We start from the raw sequence: 11214 nt of genomic DNA, 5'->3' as shown, positions 1-11214 counted from the left end.
CATTGTAACTATAGAGAGAGACAAGACGAGGAGATGAGAGAGAGAACGAGAGAAGAGAGAAACAAAAAAGGAGAAGAAAGGAAAGGAAATAAAGAAGAAGGAGATGACGGTGGGGAAATAGTGCGGCCGCCACCATTACGTCGTGACTGAGGTGGGAGCTGCTCTGTTGGCGTCGAGCTCCATCACCGTCATCGAGCTTCTGGTGGTGAGGGGATATGCTCTTCTCCCTCTCTCGATCTGTTCCTATCCTTAGCCATAAATGCGCCAGCACCAGCGGTAGTAGCTGCTCTTTCCCCTCCTCTTTCCCTCCACCGCGACGGTAACGGACAGCAGTAAAACCACCTTTTTTTCAAGTTCTCTGTTTCTATTTTCGTTCTTTCTTTTTTTATTATTTTTTTTTAATTTGTGAAGAACATAAGCATCATCTTTTTTTTTTGTGGCTGATTTTGGATATGAAATTGCAGTTGATAATTATTGAATTGTTGTTTAATTTAAAATTTCTGTGAATTTATTTTGTAATTATTGCTGTTGATAAATTGTTGCACAAAGAAAAGGGTTCAGGTGAAAAGAAAAGGGTTGGGGGTAGTGGGCGGGTGGTAGTGATTTAGAATGATGAACTAGTAATAAAGAGAAAGATGTGCTGATTATGGTGGAAATGGTGATGGTTATGGTGGCAGTGGTGATGGCGATAAAGAAAGGGAGAAAGAGATGCGTAGTAATAGTGATGATGATGCAGAGATTAGTGGTGAGGGTAGGAAGGATTTTTTTATTTTTGTTTAAGGACAAAATTGTCTAAAAAATATTGTTTATGGACAAAATGATGATTTTATAACGTTTTGTAACGTTGAGGATGATTTTAATAAGAAAAAAAAAAGTTGGAGACGATTTTGATTTTGACCCAAGACGTTAGGGACGAAAAAAGTACTTAACCCTAAATCAAAATTGTTGGGAATAAGGAAGTATGACCACAATCCAATCAATCATGTGTCAAATAATTTGTTATTATTATATTAAAATGTTAATATAATAAGGTCCTTGATTAAATTTAGAGATTTATCATTGTGATTAGGGGTGTGCATGGCCCGGTCCGGCCCGAAGACCCGGCCCGGTCCCGAGCACTTTAGGGGCTAATTTGATGTGATTTCATCGGGTCTAGGGCCGGGTATGGGTCTCAAAAGTAGACCCGGTCATTGTTTCGGGTCGGGTCCGGGCCATAGCTCGGGTCACCCGAAATCGGCCCGGTGGCCCGGTCATCATACACAATTAATATTTTGTGTTATTAGTGATGGATGATGGCTATTATTATGTGAAATTTAAGTATTGTAAACTTTAATATTTTGTGTTATTAGTCATTATATATAAGACTATAAGTTAATGTTTTATGTTTAAAATGCATAAGACTTTAGACTAATGCATAATTTTATGTTATTTGTATCGATTTAAATATTTGGTGTTATTAGGCAATATTATTATTGATTATGGTTATACTTTAATTTTAGAGAAGAGTTACTTCTTATTATATTTTTCTAAGTAAATTTTACCATGTTAAATAATGGTTGGAGTCTTGGAAATTTGGATGTTTTTACATGCTAACTTACAAGAAGGTATCAAGGTAATATAATGTTAACGGCCCGGTTTTCACCCGGTTTTTACCCGGTATAATCGTGGCCCGAAAGTGTATAGGTTTCATCGGGTCTAGGGTCGGGTTCGGGTCTAACAAATAGGCCCGGTATATATTTCGGGCCGGGTCTCGGTCACATCAAACCCGGTTTCACCCGGCCCATGCACACCCCTAATTGTGATAGTGACCATAATATTGAGAGATAAATCTTTTATAATTTAATCTAAATTGTTCTTGGTCATAGGATTATTAAAAAGGACATTAATAATCCGAAAAGATCAATATATATAATGGTCTTCATTGGATGAAGATTAATAGATCTCATTTATTAAATTATATATATAGATGGTGCATATAGAGATATGACCATTGAACTGACTCACTTTGAGAATTCCTAATGGTTATAATTTCCGTATATTTGTCAATAGGATATTCTCAAGATGAACATAGTAATAGAGTTTCCTTTGACCTGCGACTGTCATAGTAATTAACAATATATTTATTATACTTTGATTCCGGACACCTAATACCCTAGGGTTCTAGTTGAATAGATATTTGGTATGATTTAAATAATTGTAGAATTAATGATTAGTCAATAAAGAATCCGTCAACTCTCGGTAAAGAGTTTGAGCTCTATGATTATAATGACTGAGATGAATAAAATCTTAGCCAAGGGGATTGAATAAATGAAGAAATGAGTTTTTTAAGTCATTCACAGTTCATTCTAATAATGGTAACAAGTTAGAGTTTAACAATTAAACTATACTCAAAAGGTTAACCAATAGCTGGAAAGATGGAATGAATTATACTTTGTTCTTCTGAGGTTCTTAGTAAAAATATATTATTTCATACTATCAGGTCGTTGAGGAGTGTTGCTAGACACCAACCTTGATTAGTAAATTTAGTATGACTAATTTACTACCCGCTTAGTATTGAACCTATGGGGTCACACACTAACGAGTGTTCTAACCTTTGCTATAGAATTATTTAATTATTATTTTGATTTGATCAAATAAATAATTATATTAATTCAAATGGAATATTATTATATTCTTTGCTAGCACCAAGAATATAATAATAGTATGATAATTGAGAATATTAAATGAGATTTGAGAATAATTAGTTATTCTATTTCTGAATTTGAATTATAAATTTGGATGAGATCCAAATCGATTATGTTTTAAATTGTTATCATATGATTCATAAAATTTGAAGGATTCAAATTTGGAATTTCGAGATATGATTTAAATTTGAATTTAGATTCAAATTTAAAATTAGTAACAAATCTCATACCATATATATGTATGCCAAGAGCAGAAGAATGTGACACAGAAGAGAATAACAATAGTTTTATTCCTTTACCTCTACACACATAAATGTATGTGAGCCTAATTCTTGGAGAAGAATTTTATGGTGTGCAAAGAGTTGCAAGAGGTTTCTTAATTTAGATCAGATGTCTATTGGTCAAGGAGTTGACAACAAAGATTGGTCTCGGTGTGAATACGCATAGAGTCTTCGTACAATCGAAGAATAAAGTTTTTACTAAAGCGTCTAAAGGTATTTAAATTTGATCTATATATTATTGGAATAAAGTTTAAGCACAAAATAGATCTTTAAGGATTACTTTCTTTTCTTCCGCTGCGTGTTATGAACACATGGTAATCCTTCAAAAATATATTTGGAGTAGATTGTGGGACGATCCACCATATTGAAACGAGCGATACTTAGGGTAGATGGAGGGATCAACTTGTACAAAAAATGTGGAACCAATAGAAGAGAAGTGATCACGTTCGATAATTGTGTTTATTTTTCTATATGTGAGGTTATCTATCGTAATATTGATTTCATTTTATTGATGTGTTTGTATGCGTTCTTGTACAAGAGTTGTGTATGTATGTTTGTTATTAGTGCTAGTAATTTTTGACTTTTGAGATTTCTTTGTAATTTTGATTTGGATAATAATAAAGCTTTTTAATGCATGTGGTTACAATTGTTAAGATTTGTTTTATATGAGTTCAACTATGGATTATGAGACCAATTATGAATCATAAAATTTTTTAAATTTTAGATAAGTATTTTATACTAACTTTAATTATGATAATGTTAATTTAGATATTTAATATGAGAGGTATTTTAATAAATTTAAAAGAATTAAAATCAATAATAATTTTAATTAAACATATTTGTTATTAAGAATCTTTTATTCAAAATGTGAAAAAGTAATAATATTTGATTAGATTTGTATTTAATTTTTTAAAAAATTAGAATCAATAATAATTTTGGTTGAAAATATTTTATATTAAGAATATTTTAAAAATAAAAATATTTTTTTTGTGCAAAAATAATAATATTAACTTTTTAAGTAAAAATATATTCATATGTAAATTTTTTTACGTGTTTATTAAGTGTAATTATTAATTTTTAATTTGAATGATTAAAGAGATTTTGATATATTACATAATTAGGTTTAATTTTAATTGTGATAATGTTAATTTGAATTAAAGATATTTGATATTAAAAGTATTTTAGTAAATTTAAAAAAATTAAATTCAATAATAATTTTAATTAAATATATTTGTTATTAGGAATATTATAATAAATTTATTATTAGAGGTACTTTTTTCTAAATTTAAGATAAATTTTAATGTAAAAAAATAATAATATTCGATTAGTTTTATATTTAATTTTTTAAGAAAATTAAAAAAATTTAATATTGGAGGTATTTTTAGAAATAAAAATAAATATTTTTATCTAAAAATAATTATATTGAATTTATCTTAAAATATATATATATATGTAATTTTTTTTATGTATTTATTAAGTTTAGTCATTAACTTTTTAATTTAAATAAGTAAAGATAATTTCGACATATTATATAATATGACCAAAAAACTTAGATCCAACCAAACAAAAAATTATTCATTTCTAAAAATATTACACAAAATTTTTAAGTATTAGCTTTTATAAACCAAACATAGAAATACTATATATAAGTAATCAGGAATATTGTATTCCTAAAAATAATATTTTTGAAAATGAAAACTAATATTTGAACCAAACGCAATCTTTAATCTGATGAAAATCGATTTTAGCCTTTTTCAAAAAAGTTAAACTAGTAAAAATCTGATGAAAATTAATTAAATTTTCATCTTCTTCAACTACACTAAAAATCCCAGTTGTAATAACTTGTTTTTTTGAACATGAACGAAATAAAGCATAAAAAGCTGTTAATCCATCCGATGTGGAAATTTTGTTTTGCAGGTTGAGAAATATGTAACCAAGATTGGTCTACTGAATTTATCTGTGGATATTTCCCCATGCATGTGATTCATTCTTTGCAACCTGAATATTTCAGGTTGCTTCTTTAACCATAGCTTTGTATATCTTTTTCATTAATCTATTATTTATTGACTCTCATTTGTACTTACTTATTGGAAATACAGTTGAAGTATTTCAAGGTGTCTGTTGTCTTTATTGGTACTTTAGAAGCTCTTAGTATTATTATTCTACTTTTTTTTTATCGTACAATTTGGCTCTTCAACTAAACATAATTGAAAGAGATAGAGGATTTTCCAACACTACTTTGTAATTGAAAGGATATAATCATTTCCATAAAAGGTGTAGAAAATTGGAAATATTTTTAGTAAGTAAAACAAATATATAACCACTAATGAACCATTTTTTTAAAAAAAGCTTAGCCTTCAAAGGAAGATAAGTTTCTAACCTTTCTCCAGATCTGATGTGCAAACTCACATCGAACCATTCTTGTTGCAAAGGCATTGTAGCAAGCACCAAGCAATTGCAATTCGAAATTCAGGATTGAGTCTTCTTCTTGGTGACATAAATTTTTTTAAATTCTTTTTTTCTTATGATATGATTCAGCAAATCATGACTTTCAATTGTTGACTCAACTTAATTAATTTGAGTGTGTCTTATGCTTTATGTAGTTTGTGAATAATGTAAGGAAGCCATGGTAGCATAGCACAAGCTCTGATACCATATTAGTTCTAAAACTCAACTCGAGTTTGAATTTAGGGGTTTGATTTATTTAGTGATGAGAAATAATGTGTGAATGAATGATTGCATCATTACTTAATAGGGTTCCTCACTCAAAGCACAACACTAATCCAAAAAAAGATCATCACTTAAACAAAGTGAATGAACGTCTTTGAAATTGAACTTATTATAACAAGAAGATAATCTTCAAGTCTCTTTGAAAGGCCGCCAGCATTCAAGTAATTATAAAAGAATACTACCGAATACTTGAAGCCTTTGAGGAGACATGAAGGGTTCTTTCATATTGTCAATCTCTCTAATGTGAGAAGATTGCTTAGCTTGTGAATTATAATTAGCTATAGGTTCTTATTTATAGGCATGGTACGGTAGGCCTTGCTCTTTAAAAAGAAAAAAAAAGTGAGATAATAATAATCGAATCTTGGCCTTATGTTATTGATTTTTTTTCATTATTCCCTTTTTCCACGGATTTGTTTTTAATCATGGTAAAAATTCGGATGCTATTAACTTCATATGAAGTTGATAGTTAAAAACCGTTAGATAACAATTTAGTTAAATCTGTTAAATTATTTAACGACTCTCAACTATCAATGAGTTTCCACGCAAGTTAATGTTATACCTCTATACTCCACAATATAACACTTGTATGAAGTGATACTGCTAATTATTCTTTTACTATCTAAAACACATAATGAATGTTTTTGATAGAAAGATTCCATACTCCATAGAAATGAATACATGATAGGATAGAAGAAAATGAGACGTTCATAGAATCTGATTTATTGGTAGAGGTGCTTACCATGGATAACTTATTCGTGTATACAGAATGTCGCAGTTTCAAAGCGATGTTATGTTATTGTTTATTGGATACCAATTACATTGTATATTCCTTGATGCCAACTTATATAATTAGATTCCTTGATGCCATTAATGAATGGCTTCTAAACTTGTCGTCCTTGTCTTGTTCATCATCACTTACACCGGCAACGGCGGCGTCACCGCTATCCGACTCAGTGGACAGTCACTCACCGGAATACTGCCCTTCAAGGTCTATACAGCTTGCGCTACCTCAGCCTCCACAACAACTTCAACCGGATATATTCACTTCCTTCCCCATATTGACAACCAGAAATCAGGCTTCTCAGGCTCCATACATGTGATGGAGATGCCAAGATTGGACTTTCATTGTGTGCCAACAAGCGAATATTCTTGCAAATTTAAGTGGAAATAATTTGAAGGATTCAATACCTAACAACTTATCTAGAGAGGTTCCTATGTTTCCAACAAGACTGAAGCTCAATATCACCAATTCCTTAGATAGCAGGTATTTTGATAAGAATAATTTGACTGTACTAACCCTAACTTCATCATATATGTTACGTTATTTGCATTTGTGCAGGGGCATTAGCAGTGACGACAAGTATTGGATTTGTAATAATGGAAAAAGGTCTTCAAGAAAATAAGAACCTTTTTCAATCACAATGATGAGGAGGATTTCTTGAAAGGATATGGTCCTTTGGCACTATAACGTTATAGGTTTTCAGAAATTAGAAAAATGACAAAATCATTCCAAAATAAATTAGGCCAAGGAGAATTTGGTGGTGTTACAAAGCAACCTTACTTGATGATAGTTATGCAAAAAGAAGAAGAAGATCATAGTATCTGTTACGGTGGGTAACCGGAGATTAATGGGCTGGATGGCGCTGGTTGGCCCAATCGTCTGAGGGAAGAAGCCTGTGTCAGGGTCTGCGCCTTGGGGGCCTCCGTCCGACTTGCGAGTGTGAGTGAATGAGGGATGGTACCTGCAAAGACACTCTGATGCCTAAGTCAGCAAAGGGGTTAGCAGGTCTAGAGAGTATTGGGACTTAGAGATACCTGAGGGGTGTTAGTGTATTTATAGTGGTAAGCCAATAACCACCGTTGGAGTCGTGCCACTTTTCTAGGGTGTTAACCGTCCCTTTATCTTAGGGAAGTTAAGATATGGCTCGTGAAGTGGTTAGAGAGATTCTAGGGGCAATTACTCATTCAAATGAGTGCTTATCTGCCAGTTAATCCTCGTTTCCGACTTCTTTAGAGTAAGTCGTGACTAGTTCCGACTTCGTAGCGGCTAATCTAGTGAAAGGTGAGGCCAACCCTTTGGGTTGGGCCTTTTTATTTGGATCCTGGGCCTTATTCGTTGGGTCAGGGTATGAACAGTGTCCCTACTCGAGCCCAATTTCTCTTTAAGATTTGGGTTCGAGTATACTACTCGGGGTTGTAGTCGACTTGTTGGGGAACTGACGTGATGTTCCGAAACCGACGTGACTTTTTGTGACCTTTTGGTTCTGACAGTTACGTCTAATCAAGCGTCGTGTCCGTTAGGGATGTGCGTAGGGATTGATGGTCTTGGTAACGGTGCATTTTCATTAATGACTGCCCCGTTTTTACCATCTTGCCCCTAACGTACTTATAAATACTTTCCCTCTCTTTCATTGTTTCGTTTCTGCGATTTTTCAAATTTCCCCTTCATTCGTTCGTGCTGCATTGTTGCATCTTCGAAGGCTTTTCGTTTCCTTCAACCCTCATTTTCGGATAAAGGTTGGTTCTTTTTGTAACGTGCTTTTCTATTTGCATGCCTTTATTTTGTAGATAGGTTGGTTTGTAAACTTCAGTTCCATACTTCCTCCTTTAGAGACCGTGTTTTTTATTTTCCTTTTCTTTTTCCCTTGTAGGTTTTTTGCTACCTTTTTAAGAAAAAGAAATGGCTTCCGTAGATATCCTTTCTTAATGGGTTGATGTCACGGTCCTAGGGGAGGAACCCTCGGTCGATACTGAGTTTATCACCAACCTTCGCACTCACCACAGAATTTGTACTTCTGAGGATGACGAGCCGAAGTATGAATTGGTAGTCCCGGGTCCTGAAGACCGGGTTTGCTTTGGGAGAGTCAATGAGGCGGCCCCTCATTTTTTTCTTTATGTATGAGTGCATGATCACCCGTTTGGGTGTTTTCCTTCCTTTTTCAAACTTTGAGATATCTGTTTTGCATCACTGCTGAGTTGCCCCTACCCAACTTCACCCCAACTCTTGGGGTTTTTTGAAAATTTATCAATTTATTAGCCAGGCTTTGGAGTTTCCGACTTCTTTGAAGATTTTTTTCTATCTCTTCCATATGACCAAACCCTTCAGTGGGCTAAACAATAAACAACAATGGGTGTCTTTCCGAGCCATACAGGGTCGGAGAGTTTTTACCCTTTTTGACGATTCCTTCCATGACTTTAAAAATTATTTTTTCAAAGTTCAAGCCGTAGAGGGTCATCATCCCTTTTTTCTGGATGATAATTCTTCTCCCCGATTTCCTTTATACTGGCTGGAGGCCTCCCCCTGCGAGAAATATGGTCTGGATGACCTGGATGAGATAGAAGCTGCCATTGTGGGGTTCCTCCGAGAAGTATGGGGGAGGGCCCCATACTTGGACACGAAAAAGTTTCTCCAGGGGTCTACGACCTTTGTCCAGGCACAGCTAGGTAGCTTTTATTTGTTTATTAGATTTCCGACTTGTCTGACTGACTTTTCCGACTTGTCTGATCTATCTGTTATTGTCCTTTCAGAGATGGCCAAGGCAAACGCTCAAGAGTCTTACCAAAGGGTCCAGGAGGCTAAAGCAAGGTCTCGCGCCAGGACTGGTGGCGCCAGGGCGGTTATCTCTCCTCCTCCTCTTCCTCGGAACGTTGGGACTCCTTCTCAGCCCATTGTGATTTCTTCTTCAATTTTCTCTCAGCCGCCCCCCCTGCTCGACCTTCTCCTGAGCCAGAGATTAAGAAGCGCAAGACTTTAGAGTCTGGCTCTTCTGGTGAGGTGAAGGTGGATGCTCTTGCATTCGTCCGAAAGAACATCTATCCCCATGCTCGTATAAGCATGGACGATGCTTCTGTTCGGCGCCACCTTACCACTTTGGTTGAGGAGAGCCTCAAGGCGGCGGGAGTTTGTGGCAAACTCTTAGATATTTTTGAGAAGGCTCCTCTCAGCTCTTTAGGGATGACCTCGAGGGTCGAAGAGCTGGAAGGAAGGCTTCTCATATATCAGGAGCATGAGGGGAAGTTGAAGGAGGAAGTCGCCAAGCTGAGGGAGGAGAGAGATAACCTCCGGGAGAGGGAGAGGAAGTTGCAAGTCCAATGCAACATGGAGGTCGGTTTGAGGAAGACAGCACAGAATAGCTATCAAAGTTTGTTTAATGATCTTGTGTCTGTGAAAAATGATCTGCTGAATTCTCGGAAGGCATACGCCGAGTTGGAGGATTCTATTGCTGATGGCGCTGAGGAGGCTTGGAGGATCTTTAAGGAGCAGGTTGGAGTCATTGCTCCTGACTTGGACCTCTCTCCTTTAGATCCTGATAAGGTTTTCATCGATGGTGCCATTGTGGATCCCCTGTCCCTGAGATTATTTCCGAGTCAGATTTGAAGACTCGGGGGCAAAGGATTATAGAGTCTCCTCCTCGCCCTAAGGATGCCCCGAGTTCCTCCACAGTTCCTCCGACTTCCTCTACGTCTCCTATGGATGCCTCTCTCCCCGGTCCTGGTGGTGTTCCTCCTGGCTCTGGTGATGGTGATCCGTCTACTCTCCTTCCTGAAAAATAATTTTGTTGGCTATATGGGGGCCCGGCCTGTGGGTCCCCTCTTTTTTAAACTCTTTATTTATTTTTGGTAGTGTTTGAACAATTTTTTGGCCTTTTAAGGCCGTAAACAAAACACTTTATAGTGCCCTTTTTTAATAAGGGTTTTAAGTTAAGAAATAAGTACCCCTTTTTTGGATAAGGGTTTAAGTTACCTTATGCGTGCATGCTTTCCTGATTGCGAGTTTCCCTTTGATTTTTCTGGGAAAACCTTTTCTTTGGCTTTGTCTGCCTTTCTGAACCTTTTTATTTTAAGGACCTTTAGGACAGCCTTTTAATCTTTTCTTAGGTTTTTTCCTATCTCTCTTTGGTTATTCCTAGTACTCAATTTTGTTTCACTGAGTTTTTGTGACTTAGGCTACTTTCGTGATTCATTTTTGTTTACTCGGTTTCCCATTCCGACTTATGGGTCGGGATGTTTCTGAGTTTATCATGATCAACTTCTATAACCTCTTTACACCGATTTGTACCTCGTCGTTTTATCCTGACGACCATCTAGGTCGGTTCATGGGATTTTCACGTTTTGTCGAGCTTAAGTCGGTGCGTTTCGTCGAAAGAAAAAATGAAAAGGGAATTTGCAAGAGATATATATGAAAAATATCTTTTATTAATTGGGGAGGTACCTTATTGCTACTAAGGGTTTTTGACAATCTATTTCCCTTAGTTTCTACTATGATGCCTCGTTAAAAACCCTTCTCCAGAAAAAACCCTTTGGTTTTGGGAAAAAATCATGAAGTTGGGAAAAGAGTACATCAGGGAGTAGAGTTCGCTTTCAGCTATAGTACCTTTTCATGTTACAAGCATGCCACGACCTTGGTAACTCGGTGCCCTCCAAGTCGGTCACTTTATAATAGCCTTTTCCTAAGACCTCATTGATTTTGTATGGTCCTTTCCAGTTTGCAGCGAGCTTTCCTTCTCCTGATTTGTTGA

The sequence above is a fragment of the Arachis hypogaea genome, chromosome 13 (genome assembly GCF_003086295.3).
Source record: "Arachis hypogaea cultivar Tifrunner chromosome 13, arahy.Tifrunner.gnm2.J5K5, whole genome shotgun sequence".
In the NCBI taxonomy this organism is placed as follows: Eukaryota; Viridiplantae; Streptophyta; class Magnoliopsida; order Fabales; family Fabaceae; genus Arachis; species Arachis hypogaea.
The sequence above is the reverse complement of the archived record's forward strand: the minus strand, read 5'-3'. Positions refer to the sequence as shown.